The following is a 15,613-nucleotide window of genomic DNA, read 5'->3' as shown; positions in this document are numbered from 1 at the left end:
AGATATGTTTCGTTTGGCTCACAATAGCAAAACATCAAAACCAGTAATTGCCAACATTTAGAACATTGGGAAGGTTCACATAAAAATAAGATTTGTGGGTGTTCTTGACAAGTTGGGCGATCCGACCACCTGATGTGCACAAATAAGGGACAGCAGTCCCCTTTTGGCAGGACTGGTGCTCTCCAGCTTGTCACAGCGGCCAGATGTCCCCTTTTTTTCATTTCAGGCACCTGCGTGGTCCCTGAAGGTATTTTATTTTGTGACCCCAGATTTAAGGTTTGGGAAGACAAAGCAGAGTTTCACAGGAAACCAAGAGTGAGTGGGCGGACATGTGGCATCAGTGACCCCCAGGGGCTGGGAGGTGGGCAGTGACAAATGCCTTGGATGGGTAAGTCACACCCAGATGAGAAGTGTGCTGTGGGTTTGGTTGTCTAGAGGTGCCCCAAGCAAAAACACTTGGTGGAGTGGTAGGGCAACAATTGCACAAGAAGAAGGAAGGGTGAGTGTGAAAAATGTTTTCAAGAGCAATGTGTCGCAAAGAGCAATTGGGGTTGGGAGAGTTTGTTTTGTTACTTTTTAATATGTGAGTGCCTTGATCATATCTATATAAGGGTATATGTGATATAAAATAGTACTTTCTTTGTCCTCGACTCCCATTTCGTAACTATAAGGAATCCAGTCTTAGCTTTGGTTGTTCTTATTAAAACAGAGTGCTCCAGGGGCCAGAACGGAATGAGGTTCCTTGTATGGGTGTGAAGGAAGCCCTGCCAAGTTCGGATCTTCCCAGTGTGCGTGCGTTTTTGCTGGTTTGAGCAACAGTGCCTTCAAGTGGGCAACAGTACATTTCAACAGCAGCGGGTTAAGTGGAGCAGTGCCCATGTGGTGACTTACTACCTGCGTTTACTCCTGTGGTTGTACACTGGACCCGTTTCCTTTTCCTGCTTGCCAGGTGGAATCTGTGTGATGATCTTACCAGCTAGCATCCCTTCTATTTCAAGCTGGGGGAGTGGGCCTTTACTGGTTGGATGCCATGTACCAATTTTCCCATTTACTTTTTTGTATTTCTTTTATGATATAATTTGATCTGATAACTTATTGTGTGTGTGTGTGTGTGTGTGAGATTTGTCTATCTTGTCTTCGATGAAAACTCTTTTTATTAAGAAAGAAATGCATTTTCTTCTGCAGTGGTTGATAAATAAGCTACCTTCCTTCTGTGGTGACCACAATTTCACAGGCACATTTGCCGTGATGTTTCTTTTCTCCCGGGAATACAATGGGTGGGGGGAGACTTTAAAATTTGACATGGAATGGAAGCAGCTGCTGGCTTATTAATGCAACAAATAACGTTTAAGAACTTACTGTGTGTCGGATGAGGCTAGAGGCACTTGGGATACGGTGGTGGTTAAGATAGATAAAAATTCCTGCTTTCATGGAACTCATTCTGAGTGGGGAAATAAATAATGAATATGATAAAAAAAATAAAGTACATGTCTCTAAGTATATTTTAGGGAGTGATAAATGCTAAGGAGAAAAAATAAAGCAAGGAGTAGGGGGATAGCAGTTTCACAGGGGGTATTTTAGATAGGATAACCAAGAAAGACCTCATTTGGAAGGTATCATTTGAGTCCAGGCCTGAAGGGAACGGGCAAGCAAGCCATCCCTTATGGATAGGGCATTCCAGGCACAGGGATCAGCCGATGCAAAGGCCCTGAGGCAGAAATGATGAAGGAATAGCGTGGACCCCAGTATGCCAGTTGGGAATGAAAAAGAGAGAGGAGAAGGAGATGAAATCAGATAAGTGATGTGGGAGGAGGAGAGTTTTGCTTTGAGGAAGATGGAAGCCATTGAAGAATTGAACACAGGAGGGACATGGTGTGACTTACATTTTAACAGGATCTCTAGGCTAATGGATTCTTAACCCTTTTTGTGCCATGGACCCCTTTGGCAGTCTGGGGGAGCCTATGGACCACTTTTCAGAACAGTGTTTAAATACAAAAAAATAAGAGCCACAGAATAAAAAGGAATCTAGTTGTATGGAAATATATAGTTATCAAAATATTTAAACCAACTTATGACATAGTGATATATGTGCTGCTTTATCAACTCCTTCAGGACGATCTAGCAGTAGGTCTATATGCACTGTGACTTCAAAGAAACAATGAACTTACGTGATTACTTTCTGAGACCTGGAACAAGTGTGCTGTGATATGAAATTACCAGGAATTTCTAATGGAGTGAAGTCACTGGTACCGCTCTTATTGCTCTGGGCCCCTGCCTGCATTTTTAATGAGAGGAATTACTACATTTCAGTTAGAGATTAGTGAAAATGAAGAATTTAGCTTCCCCTCCCCATCTAAATTCAAGAACTTCCTGAATTCTCTCTACTGAGCCCTGCTTTCCTGCACTATGAGGGGGAGGTGCAAGAGAAAAGTGGGGTAAATTCAGGAGCTGTCGCCCACATTTCTGGCCTTGCCACTGTCTGCACTTCGTAGACATGGCTGGGATTCGCTGTTTGCCATCTTAGGTCACTGCAGTGCCTGGTGGATTGCTGTACCGAGTGCCAGCCTCTAATTTTCCAGATCTGGAAACAGCAATAACTCTGAGAGGCTTTTTAATGCCTCTCTGACTGGTTCCTTGTGGCTAAATAGTGCAGGAGACCTGAGTTATGGTCCTTGTTTCAGCAGATTCTCTGTATGGCCACCTGCAATCCATTCTCCTTTCCTAAAGCCAGCGCTCACTCACCTTGGTTATTCCTGGCTCACAGAGGTGTGGCTAGTACAGTAGACTTCTTCATATTCTACATAAATATTTCTAGGTCATAGGGCTCCATTAGCCAGACTTAACTATTTTCTGCTCTCTGTACATACCACAAGCTTTCTCATCCCCACGGCATTGCACGTGTTCCTTCCCCTCCTGGGAGAATGACCTTCTCACTCTTAACCATCTTCTTTACTTGTTCGTGTCTGACCCGACCCTCAAGCCTCAGCTCAGATGCCACCTGTTCCCACAGTTGTCCCTCCTTCCTGATCCCAGAGGGACCCTTACCTCCTGTGAATTTCCATGGCACCTCGGTACCTCTCCTCGGGGTACCTGTTGTCTCCTGCCTTGTACTGAAGTTACTCATTTACCTGTGTGCCCTCCTCTGACCCCTTCTGAGCAACTGTAAGCTCCGAGGGCAGGAGCCACATTGTTTTTTGTCCTCTGTAGTTCCCAGGACAGTACCTGCCTCAGAGCAGACGTGAATGAGCAGCAGACACGTATGATTCTATAGATGTTAAAGGAGCCCGTCGGTGGAGGATCCAATATCACCCCAATCTGTACGTTCACTTTGTGTCTGTCCCGCCCCCCCAACCCTTCCCCAAGTACTGACCAAAGCTGCTTTTGATCTTTTATTTTTTCCAAAAAGAAATGACTATTTATTTATTATTTAATTAATTAATTCATTTTTAAATATTTTATTTATTTATTTGACAGAGACAGAGAGAAAGAACAATCAGGGAGAGCATCAGGCAGAGGGAGAGGGAGAAGCAGGCTCCCTGTTGTGGGGCTAGATCCCAGCACCCCGGGATCATGACCTGAGCGGAAGGTAGATGCTTAACCGACTGAGCCATCCAGGGGCCCTGAAACGGCTATTTACATAAGCATTTCGTGATACTTGCAAAGAAAGTCACACAATGTTGAGAGATACAGAGGAGAAAGCAAAAATCATCCCAATTTCTAGCATCCAGAGAGAATGCATATAACACTGTAGTGTATATTCTTAGAGATTATTCTTTTTTCCCTTTGAACGTTAGACCTCTTTTATAAAGACCAGATCATGCCATATGTTGTACTATAATTATTTTCTCTTTTTATTTAGCATATCGTGATGATCTTTTCATGAATCTGTAGTAGAGCGTTGTGGTTAAGAGAATGGCTTTAGAACATTATTGTTTAAATTCAAACCTTGAGGCTATCACTTAATAGCTGTTGACCCTGGAGAGTTAGTTAATTTCTCTATTTACCAGTTCTTCCATCTGTAAAATGAATTCCATAAAAATACTACTTGTTCAAATGTCACGAGGGTTAGGTGGGTTTGGACATGCGAACACCCAGAGGTATTGAAACATGATTCAGTATACAGGGGCTCTTCCTATGATTCTTGCAGTGTTTTTAATGGCCACGGAATATCCCATTATATAGCTACCTCCTGCTCTGTTTCCCTGTCGATGCACATTTAGGTTGCCTCTGACTTTTTACTCTTAGGAATAACTACTGATGCCGCGAACATCCTTGGATACCCATCCTTGCATGCTTGTCTAATTTATTCCCTCAAGGTACAGTCTCCAATGTGAACTTTGTAATACACATTGCTACAGTGTCCTCCAGAATGTTTCCTTTTCCCTGTTTCCTTCACTATTACCGTGGCATGGTAGGTTTTTCCCCTCTACTCTCTAAACTGCTTGTTCTCTGTTGCTCTTTTAATCACGATGTTAGTGCAGATGCTTGATGCATCAGCCACCAGAGACACAGGGATAGATGAGACTACCCTAGGGTCTACAGTCCCCGGGTGGCCTGATTTGCCTGCCTGTGTCCTGGCTGCAGTCTGAACCCCTGATTTCAGCTAGTCCTGCTTCAGGGGGTTCCTGCAAGGGGATGGAGCCGGGCAGTTCCCTTCTGGGGCTGGTGGAATAGTGGCAGCCATATGGACAACTCAGGGTGGTCCCAGAGCCTTGTCACCAGGTAAGGATGACCATGCTGGGGTCAGTGGCTGCGATGTTTCGCTCTCTCTTGTGAGGTGCCCACCCTTCCACAGGGCTTTTCCTTGCTTTCCTTTCTGAAGATTGCCTTTAGAGGTGACTCAGTGACTCAGCAGCAGCCTGCTGTCTCCCTCTGTTCCCCAGGGAGGGTTGTCTAGGAACACAGAACCCGAGGAGAGGAAAGTGGTGTTTAGTTACCCATGCTTCAAGCCTTAGGGATTTCTGGAGATGGTATTGCATTTACTCATTCTGGATGGCCAAGAGAAATATAATTTATATTAACTTTTGAAATATAATTTAGAGGCTTTGCTTTGGAAGGCACTTACTGGTTTCCTCCCCGAAGACCAGAACTTCTATAAATTTATTTTTAATCCCTGAATGTATTAGACCCTGAGAAGTTTTCATTTTCTTCTGGGGACAGAGCAAAAATTTTTAAAAAGTCATTGATTTCTCATATTAACGTACGTCTTAAAATTTGATAATTTGGAAAAACGAAGTAACTCAGGGATATTCTTAGTAGTCTACTGTCTGAATCAGCTGGGAGGTGGTGTATTATTTTGATTGCTTTGGATTATAGGATTTAAACATAAGTACCATTTTTCTGGCACACTAAATCCAGTTATGGCAGTCTGATTGTGAGATTTTAGTTTTATTTAAGCAAAACCCCAGACTACAACTCTCATTAGTTAATCAAGATAGAAATAGGGGCAAATTTCACCTTTGATTATTATTCCTGTTATTTCATTACTCTTAGATTTTATTGAAAATTAGTCTATGATTGATAAATAGGGACAAGACTACAAAACTGACACGTATTTGCATTTTTCCTGGGATATCAATGAGTTTCCACAAAATTGGAGCTTGGTCAGGGGTGCGTATGGTCAGCAAGAGGACCCTTACCTACAAGAGAGCTGTAGTAAGACATCTTTCGAACTATATTAGTGCATTGCTCTGTGCGTCATTCTGGCACCAAAAATGTTAGCAAACATCAGATAGATTCTCAGAGAAAATCACTAACCTTTACTCTAGACTCAAATTGCCTGAAGCATGCTTCGAGTTTCAACAAAAGGTTAACCTGCCTTTTATCTTTTCTCACTTGCAAAGTTTTGCTTGTCTGACACCAGAAATGCCATGACTGAATTCTAGAAGAAAGTATCCGGGTGAATATCCCCCGCCCCTGTCAGCAGACGAAGTATGAGTACCATCTGCCGTTCTGAGCTTTCTGAACTTCCAGCTTCCAAACGGGTACCTGAGATCTTTTTACTCGACCTCAGAGCAGTGGTTCACCACTGGGGATGGTTTTGCTCTCTGGGGGCCATTTGGCGATTTTGGTTGTCACCACCTTCGGGGACAGGGAGTGCTGCTAACCATCCTGCAGTGCACTGGACAGCCCCCCACAAGAGGATTACCTGGCCTCAACATATCACTAGTGCCGAAGCAGAGGATACTCTTCTGCCGAAGTTGGCAAGGTTAGGATGTCTCCAGGGAAGCTGGCTGGCTGTCAGGATGGTACTTAAAGGTGCCATTTACCTGGTGACCTTATCATAGGTCAGGGTCAGGCTCTGAGGCAGCCTGGCAACTTCAGAAACTCACGTCAGGAGTCCCACAGTTGTTCAGACTCTAGCAGATTGTCATAGAAACTTACAGAACACTGAGTAAATAAACCTCTTCCGGCCTTATTACGTTCCGCTAATAAATATATCTAGTGGACAGAGTGGACATGCTTGCATGCTCTCTGTTGGTGAGGTGCCTCAGGGAGTCTGGAATCAGAACAAGGAGAGGTTTGGGCGTATCTAACAATACCCGAAACTCTAGGTCCAGACACCTAAAAATCCACTCAAGATGTCTCCATCGGGGCCGAATGATGCTGCTTCTTCAGTGTGAGATCTCCTTTGGAAAGTGCTGGGATGGGTCTTGGGCAACCAACGTTGATCTTTTACACTTTCCTCCTCCGCTTCCCTTGCTGACCAACTGCCTTCGTTATCCATATTGATTCTTCTAATTAATTTACTGTTTAGTCTTGTTGCCTTGGGGAGAGGAACTGGTTCAATAAAAATGTGTCAAGCACCATTGTGTAACAGGGATAATGAATACGAAGACTGATATTATAACATTGTCCCTAACTGGAGGCTTCTCAGGCTAGTGGGAAGACGGAGGTGACAGCATTTCAGAAGAATGCGAGCAGGGTAGTAACAGGTACACTCAGGATTCTGTGCAAGTACATAAGACCCAGATCTATGCAGCAGTGTCCCTCAGAGTGTCTGCTTTGATCTCTCAGACACTGATTTTATAGTTTAATTTTTAGAGAGCAACCTTAGTCCTGTGATTCTGAGTCCTGGGGGACGGGCATCAGGAGTTATTATTACCCCTGTGTACTGTCTGCTTGTCCATTTGATTTTCCTCGTTCTGTTCCAAGATTGGATGTCAGCTCTCTGGATGATGAAAGAGTCCAACAGGCCACTTAATCTTCACCTTCTCCCTCTCAATAACGGAGCCAGTCATTTTGTACATTTTTGAATGCTGTTGTCAACCCACCAGGAAATACAGCCAAGCTGGAGGGTCCACCGCAAGGATGCTGCAGAGGGCCTCCCTTTTTTATCATGAAGAGAATTCTACGGAGGGTAGCAATACTTGAGTGAACTGATGTGTTTTGCCACGATCCTGCTGAATCACTCAGCAAAGTTAGAAGCCTGCTTAGGTGCTAAATCGCAAACGATACCGTCTTCTTTTTAACAGTTACACCCTGACATGGGTGGTGGGAACACAGAGAGTGGACCATGTGGTGGGATTGTTAAGCAGGAAGGGGAGACCGTATTGGATGTACACATTTTTCTTGCCCAAAGTGTGCTGGTTTGGGACACGTTCTGCCCACTTCTCCCAGTCCTTAACTTCCCCTGACAACTAATTTTTTTCTTCAGTGATTCATATAGTCATATCAAAGTTGATTTTCTGGGCTGAGTGACATCAGGCAGACTTACCTCAGTTTGAATCCTGTCTCTGGCATTTGCTGGGTTTGGGACTTTAGACAAATCACTTCCCTGAGCCTCGATGTCCCACCTATAAAATGGGGATCACAAAAGTTAGCACTCTCAGTGGTTGAGGATAGAAGTGATGTGTGTGAAGCTCCTGGAAGGTTCCTGGCATGTTGTAGGGACTCAGAAGATGCTGGTTATCATTTTACATGGAAAGGTCACTGTTAGAATGTGAATGCCCTAGGAGGGGTGTGAATTGACATAAATTCACACCGATAGGTATTGACTGGTGTTGTATCTTTTCCAAAAATCTAGTTTTTTTGGATGGGAGTCATAGTGATGGAAAATGAGGCAGAACACTGGCATTCTGAGTTTGGGGGGGTGGTGGACAGAGAGAAAAGGCAGCCTGGGAGGTTATTAATTCATCAGACATTGATGGAGGGCCCAGTAGGTACCAGTTTCTGTAAAAAAGACCCTTGGTTCCCCTCACACTGTCCCTGGGCCAGTCCTGTGATGAGCCAGTGCCCAACAATGCTTGGGGTTTCTTAGAAGTGCCAAACTGCCTAAGTACTTTGTTAACTTTTTTCTTCAGTAATTAATATAGTCATATCAAAGCAGTGTGCAGTTAATTAATTATCTCCCAGCCAGATTAATCTTACCTTCCCTTAACATGTGCTGCCTTTGGAAAGGTATCTTGTAGGCAGAGGAAGACTATACGTGTGTGCTTAAACCTTTTAAAAAAGGCACAGCAGCATTTCTGCGTTTCAGTGGAACACAAATATTTGAGACTGACCCAATGATGTGTTGCTGGGAGGCTGTGGAGGAGGAGAAGTAGGAGGACTTTAGCTCCTGGATTGATTTTATTTATCTCTTTGAGATTGCGCTCTACCTCTTCTGCTAAGAGTCCCTTCGGAAATTCACTTTGGGTAGAGCTGCATTTTTTTTTTTCTTCTGGATCTTTCCTTGTTATCTTTATTGGAGGTGAAAACGCACTGAAGGATTTCTCTGGCCGTTTTTGGGAGCAATGTGTTCCTGCTTTGCTCCCTCTCCATTGCCCCCTTGGTGTTGGTAGGGTACCATTCCTTGTTTATTACATTTGGTCCTGAGCCTGGGAGCTCCTGGAGTGGGGAGGAGGGGGAAGGCACTGCATCTTGTTTGCAATCCCAATGCCTAGGATAATTCCAGGCAGATCTTAAGCTATAATGAATGTTTGTTTAATGACTGACGTAGCCAAAGGCACTTCTTTCATTTTCTTTCTGAAGCTCGGAATCAATCTTTTCTTCTTCCTCCCCACCCACCCCTGGCCCCCTTTAGGACCTAGCATTGATTGGAAGACATGAAAATCAATGGATGGATGCCTAGATACTAATATAATTCTGTGGGAAGGCATCAACATGAGACAAGTCTTACCTTGTTGGGAACTGGAAATTTTTTTGCTTTCTTTAATTTATTCAGAGAGAGAAATGTAAATTTGTCCTTTTGTTTTGGTACGAGCTTAACCCCCCATACACACTACACACGCATCCGTGGACACACACACATTTAAGCAGAGGACGCTGATCTAGCAGGCATAGTCATTTCTGATCTGTGAAATATGACAATGGACAAATATAACACAATCGAATTTGGCCAGACTTTGAAATCTATTGATTTCAAATTAGAGCAGCAGTGTTAATTCTATTAGGACAGTCACACTCAGAACTTGGTCTCTGAAATGGATTAAAATGTATTCATTTAGAAGCTTCTAAGTATGTCCTTGGTGAATTAGCCAGGAAAGTGATGCCCCTAGAAGAAACCGTGTGGGAGGTGAATGACTGCAGTCCTAATTCTAGTGCCTCATCTTAGCTTTGGATGTTTTGTTGGCCTTGGGGTCAGTGGAGATGTCCCAAGAGTCCCCTGTAGTCAAAACCTGAGAGTCCTTAAGCCTGAGAGTGATTACGAGTCAGTCCTGGGGCTGTGATATCTTCCTATCCCTGTGTCCATTGAGAGTAATGGTTCCATGGGGGGTGGGGGGCAGAGAGAAGAACACCCCCTCCTTGAGATGAGATGGGGCCCTAAGAGATGGGTCTAATCAGTCAAGTACTCAGATCACTGAGTCTGAGTTGGAACGTCTTGGGTATATTTCTTCCTTGGAGCTAACACTTGACCTCTGGCTTTTTCTGCAGGTGAGAGTGATTTCCCAGTGATTGCCTTGGCCCATTCAACCAGAAAACAGGATTTTCCTCTTCTTTTGGCCACTAAATGCCTATGTGTACCACACACAGCCGGGAGGGAAGAAGGGCGGAGCTTCTTGGATGATGATGGACATTCCACTGGACAGGATGAGGGCAGAGAGTGTGCCATCGACACCACAAGGGTAAGAGTCACTGATCTTTCCTCTGGTCCCATTATTAACCAGACGGAGGGGAGAACGAGCCTTACAGTGACAGAAATGAAGGTCACATACCAGGGAGACTATTTGGACTAAAATTCACTGGCAGTTGGGGCAGAGGAGTAAAGGAGGAAGGTGAGAAAGCCAGCCTGGAAGGATGAGGTTGGATTCTTTTGGGGGGATACGCCACGCCAGCTTTGGAAGAATGAGTAGCCCCCATTCCCCACTTCCCCTCTGACATTTATGGCTCAAACTGAAGGAAGTAACAACTGCTATTGTGATAAGATTCCTTTTGAGTGCATTTGAGTCCATCTTGCTTAAAATGGGCTGTGGAGCTGGGTTGGGAAGTCTGGCTCAGGTCACGGATTGGGGGCTTCTCGGAAGTACCTGGCCTGGAGACATATTTTGTTTGAGCCACGTACTGTTGAACACATGTTGGATCAATTCTAATTAAACTTGAGATACCCCACATAAAGATCAGGGTTTCCGGGTCTCCTGGAGCACCGTAAGATACGTGCGTCCTGGCTCCCTGTTCCACAGAGGACTCTGGGGCTGAGCGGCCTCTGCCTCCGGATAGCTCACCACAGTCCCAGCCAGCCCACTTCGTCTGTTTAAATTGCTGGTTTGGACACTGGAGGCATTTCATTTCACCTTGTCTGGTCTAGATCTTTCTGTTAGCTCTTTGACAAAAGCAGTGATAGCCCTTTTAATTCTTCCGGATCAAAGTGAGTATCTTTCACTAGATTATGGGCAGAAATTAGCATACGGGGCAGTCTGGGGCTGAGACTGCCGTGGCAATACATGATTCCTTCCAGGGAACAGCTTAGGGTGTAGGGACAGCACCTGCGGGGGCCCGGTAAGGAGAACTGTGAAAACATTATGGTATCTTGTGCTGGGTGTTAACAGAATTGCGCACTGGGGGCTGCTGGGAGGAGGTGAGAAAGGTGAGGAAGCGGGTGGGGGGACCTGTTAATTTGGCCAAGGTACGTTCAGATTCTCCAAAACTCCCTTCCCCGGACACCAGTCTGAGCAGGTGTTTGTGGCTTCCTCCACGTCACGTGACTCCTGATAGGGTACTTCCTGCAGAGTTAAGGCTCCCCTCTTGTGGCCCATCCACTTTTTTTTCCTGTTTCAGGTTGAAAATTTTCTGTCCGTGATTCTTTGCTTTTTACAAATAAGACAGATCTCTGGCCACTTGCCTCAGTAAATCAGTCAGCCTTCCGAGCAGCCTCTGTTTGGAGATGAGCTGTGTGAATGACAGGATCCTTGGAATTTCCAGAGAGAAGCAGCCACAGTACCTAGAGGTCCAGAGGGAATGAGCACAACCCTAATACGACTGTTCCAGGTGGAGAGTGATGCCTCTCTTCCAGAAGGCTCTTTGAAATTTCACGTATTCTATAGGCTGGCACTGGGCATGACCTTCTAGATGTCTCGTAAACAGCCATTCGTTTCCTAGAATTGCACTCTTTTAGCTGCTCTGACAACACTGATTCAAGAAGGCCTGAACCAAGGAACCCCAGCGTCTCCGTTTCTAAACCACACGGGGTGGGCTATGCAGTGCCACTGACATTTCACCGTGCTCTTTGCTCTTCTCTGCCCATCGCTGATTACCGATTTTCTGTTCCTTACGTGTTACCCATGCTGGTGCACGGGGAGCTTTCTCTATGAGAAGGTCAGGGAAGGTGCCTGGTGGGAACACCTCCATCCAAAGGTGTGGACTGACTTTAGATTTCTAATTCTGTTTACATCTGCTTGTTTTTATTTGGAAGATTCTCACATACCGTGGGCAGAAATAGAATTTAGCATGACCCTACCCTTTTTAAAAACATGAGTGATTTGTCTTTTAAATTTAATGGGATGAAATGCAGCTCTCAGAATATCCCAAAAAGGTGGCAGTATTAATTCTGAAAAATGTCCTATTTTTTTTTAATCTGATGGAAGGATTAATGTAGATTTTGGACATGTGGGAGGGCAGAAGGAAGCTAGGCTTTTGTTTACATTTATGGAATCGATTGAAAAAAGTGATTCTGCCCAATCAAAAGACCGACTATTTTTGTTATGCTCTATGACGTTTCTGAGCAACACAAGAGCATCAGCGAAGGCACTCAGGCACGTGTGAGTGTATGTCTGTCAGCCTTGAAAGGACACAGTTCTGAGAGCATTTTTTAAGTGAGTTTGAGGGCAGAAAGCAAAACGAGAAGGAAGGGGGACTAAGAAGAGGTGAGTAAGAGGTTAATGGCTTTGAAAAGCCTTTTACAGGGTGCCACTTGGAGAGAATTAGATGAATGCAGTTTTTCTTCTAAGCTGCCAGTGAGTATCTTGGATTTTTGACATCTTTTTCTTTCTTTTCCATCCTGTAAACACCAAGAGGCCCAAGGTGGCCAAATACAGTATATGGTGTTCTCACCATGAGTAATTTGGGTTGCTAGTGGGCAGGGGGAGCGGTACAGTGAGCTGATGCTCTTCTTGAGAAAAAGCATGAAAATAGCATTTCAGTTTTCAACTTTGTGGCCAGATGCCTTTTGTACTCCCGGATGGGCCTGGTTTGAGACCCTGTGTGTCCTCGGCATGCTTATACCAAATCCCCTACTGGCATGCTTATACCAAATCCCCTACTGAAGGGTATAGTGCTCTTTAATGAGGATGATGAAAAACTAGGTAAATTCAAAGATCAGCCAGTCCCTCCTCCCTCCCACTTAAAAACAAAACAAAACAAAACAAAACTCATATTCGAGACATAGTGGAAAGAGTCTGCCGCATAAGATCTGGATAATGTTGGGCAAACTCCGCGCCTCAGGCATCCCTATTTGCAAGGTGGGATATAAGATCTATCACTTAGGACGGTGAGGGAGTTAAAGGAAATCATTCATTCATTCAGTGATGCTTCCTCATTGCCTCCTAGTGCCCAGGTACTGCACGGGCTGCTGGGAATTCAAGGGTGAACAAGAGTGTCTATGAAAGTGCTTACTATGGTGCGTGGCCCGAAAAGGTGCTTAGTAAATTTTTCTTGAAACATTTTTGATGGAGAATTTTAACATGGACAAAGTAGGGAGAATAATACATTAAACTTCTGTACACCTCACCCAGCTGCAACAATGATCAATTCATGAGCATATCTTGTATGAGCAAGATACACTTCCCCCACCTCCCCCCAACCCCCCACCTCCTGGCTCTGTTACCCCCACCCCCGGGATTATTTTGAAATGAATCCCAAACCTGGTATAATTTTATATTTTAGTATACATTTTCAAAAGATAAGGGTTCTTTTAAAAAGTATAATTCCAATATCATCAGCACATTGAAAACTTAACAATAATTCTTTTATATTATCAAGTATCTCGTTGATACTCAAATGTCCCTGCTTTTCTCATATATATATATATATATATATATATATATATATATATATGTATATATTAAGCATTTGTCTAGTTAAAATCAGGATTCATACAAAGCCCACACATTGGATCCATTTGCTACGTCGCTTATCTGGTCTGTGCTGTCTGTCCCGTACAGTTTCCCACAGTCTGGATTTTGCTGTGTCATTGCACATGTTCCTCTGAAATCTCTATCTGATTTCAAATGGCACTTCTAGTCTCTCAATAAAATTCAGGGCTGATTGGTGGTTGTCGTTGAAATACTGCAGAACTGTGTATATACTTCCATCAAGAGACACACTGTGTCTTCTTTCTTTCTGTGACTTCAGGCTCAGTATTGTTATTCTGATGTAGCTGTTATAAAGTGCCCCATCAGCTTTTGATCTGGGTTTTAGCAGCCTGGATGCGTTATTCCATGATGACTTGCAAAATAGTGAGGCTTTAATTCTATCATTCCTTCTTCATTAGCTGGGATCCCTTTTAACATAACAGTTTTATTGAGATATACTTCTCTTATGATAAAATTTACCTTTCTTTTTTTTTTTTTTTTTTAAAGATTTTATTTATTTATTTGACAGAGAGAGACAGCCAGCGAGAGAGGGAACACAAGCAGGGGGAGTGGGAGAGGAAGAAGCAGGCTCCCAGTGGAGGAGCCTGATGCGGGGCTCGATCCCAGAACGCTGGGATCACGCCCTGAGCCGAAGGCAGACGCCCAACCACTGAGCTACCCAGGCGCGCCTAAAATTTACCTTTCTAAAATGCATAATTCGGTGGTTCTTAGTATATTCTAAGTTTGTACAGCCATCTAATTCCAGAACATTCTTATGACCCCCGAAAGAAAAACACTGGTCACACCCTATTCTCTCTTCCTCCCCGCCCCTAGCAACCGCTAATCTACTTTCTGTCTCTATGGGTTTGCCTGTTGTGGATGTTTCATATAAATGGAATCATACAATATGTGGCCTTTTTTGGTCTGGCTTCTTTCATTAGAATAATGTTTTCAAAGTTCATTCATGTTGTAGTATCAGTACTTCATTCCTTCCTATGGCCAAATAAGATTCCATCGAATGGATAGACCATTTTGTTTATCCATTCCTCAATTAATGGACATGGATATTTGGGTTGCGTTCTGCCTTTGGCTGTTATGAATAATGCTGCTATGAGCGTTAATGTGTGTATTTTGTTTGAACACATGTTTTCAGTTCTCTTAGAAATAGAAGTGGAATTGTTGGATCATATGCTAATTCTATGTTTAGCTTTTTCAGAAATGGGCTAAACTGTTTTCCAACATGGTTGTACCATTTTACATCACCCGTGGTAATGCACGAAGTTCCAATTTCTGCATATCCTAACACTTGCATTATCGTAAAACGCTTGTATTATTATTACTTTTTGATTTTAGCCATCCTAGTAGTGTAAAATATTATCTTGTGTCTTTGATGGGCATTTCCCTAATGATAAATGATGTTCCATCTCTTCATGGCCTTTTTAGCCATTTGTTTATCTTCAGAGAAATGTCTGTTGAAACCCTTTGCCCATTTTTAAATAGATTATTTGTCTTTTTATTGTTGAATTGTAAAAGTTCTTTATTCTGGATATTAGATCATTATCAGATAAATGATTTGCAAATATTTTCTTTCAACATGGGGGTTGTCTTTTCATTTTCTTGTTACTTTTCCTTTGACTTGACAGTGTCCTTTGAAGCACAAAATTTTTAATTGTGATTAAGTCAGTTTATCTATTTTTCCTTTTATTGTATTATGATTTTGGTGTCATATCTAAGAAATCATTTTAATCCCAGGTCACAAAAACTTATGCCTGTGTTTTCTTATGCATGTTTTAAGTTTTGGCACCTATATTTAGGTCTCTGATTCACTGATAAATTAATTTTTGTGTATGATATGAGGTGGGCATTTTTTATTCTTTTGCATGTGGCTATCCAGTTATCTCAGTATCATTTATTGAAAAGATTGTTCTTCCCCGATTGAATTGTCTTGACGTCCTTGTTGAAAATCAGTTGACCATAGACATGGACTTATTTCTGGATTCTTAATTCTGTTCCCTTGATCTACCTGTGTCTCCTACGCCAACTCTACCTTGTCTTGATTACTGTAGCTTTGTAGCAAATTTTGAAATCATGAAGTATGAGTCTTC

The 15,613-nt window shown here is 43.3% G+C and overlaps 1 protein-coding gene across 5 annotated transcripts in view; it reads left to right on the top strand.

The window, feature by feature from the left end:
* Nucleotides 1-15,613, top strand: part of KCNS3 (potassium voltage-gated channel modifier subfamily S member 3) — a 235,028-nt gene that overhangs the window by 11,333 nt on the left and 208,082 nt on the right. For 4 of the 5 annotated variants that reach the window (XR_008958182.1, XR_008958183.1, XM_048222636.2 and 1 more), the window contains exon 2: nucleotides 9,877-10,067. The gene's annotated coding sequence lies outside the window, so the exon portion shown is untranslated. Of the gene's footprint in view, nucleotides 1-5,573; nucleotides 5,985-9,876; nucleotides 10,068-15,613 lie in introns of those variants that run through there. The other variant, XM_044390444.3, reaches the window with a different exon arrangement.

This window comes from Ursus arctos, unplaced genomic scaffold (assembly GCF_023065955.2).
Source record: "Ursus arctos isolate Adak ecotype North America unplaced genomic scaffold, UrsArc2.0 scaffold_8, whole genome shotgun sequence".
Lineage (NCBI taxonomy): Eukaryota > Metazoa > Chordata > Mammalia > Carnivora > Ursidae > Ursus > Ursus arctos.
The sequence above is the reverse complement of the archived record's forward strand: the minus strand, read 5'-3'. Positions and strand labels throughout refer to the sequence as shown.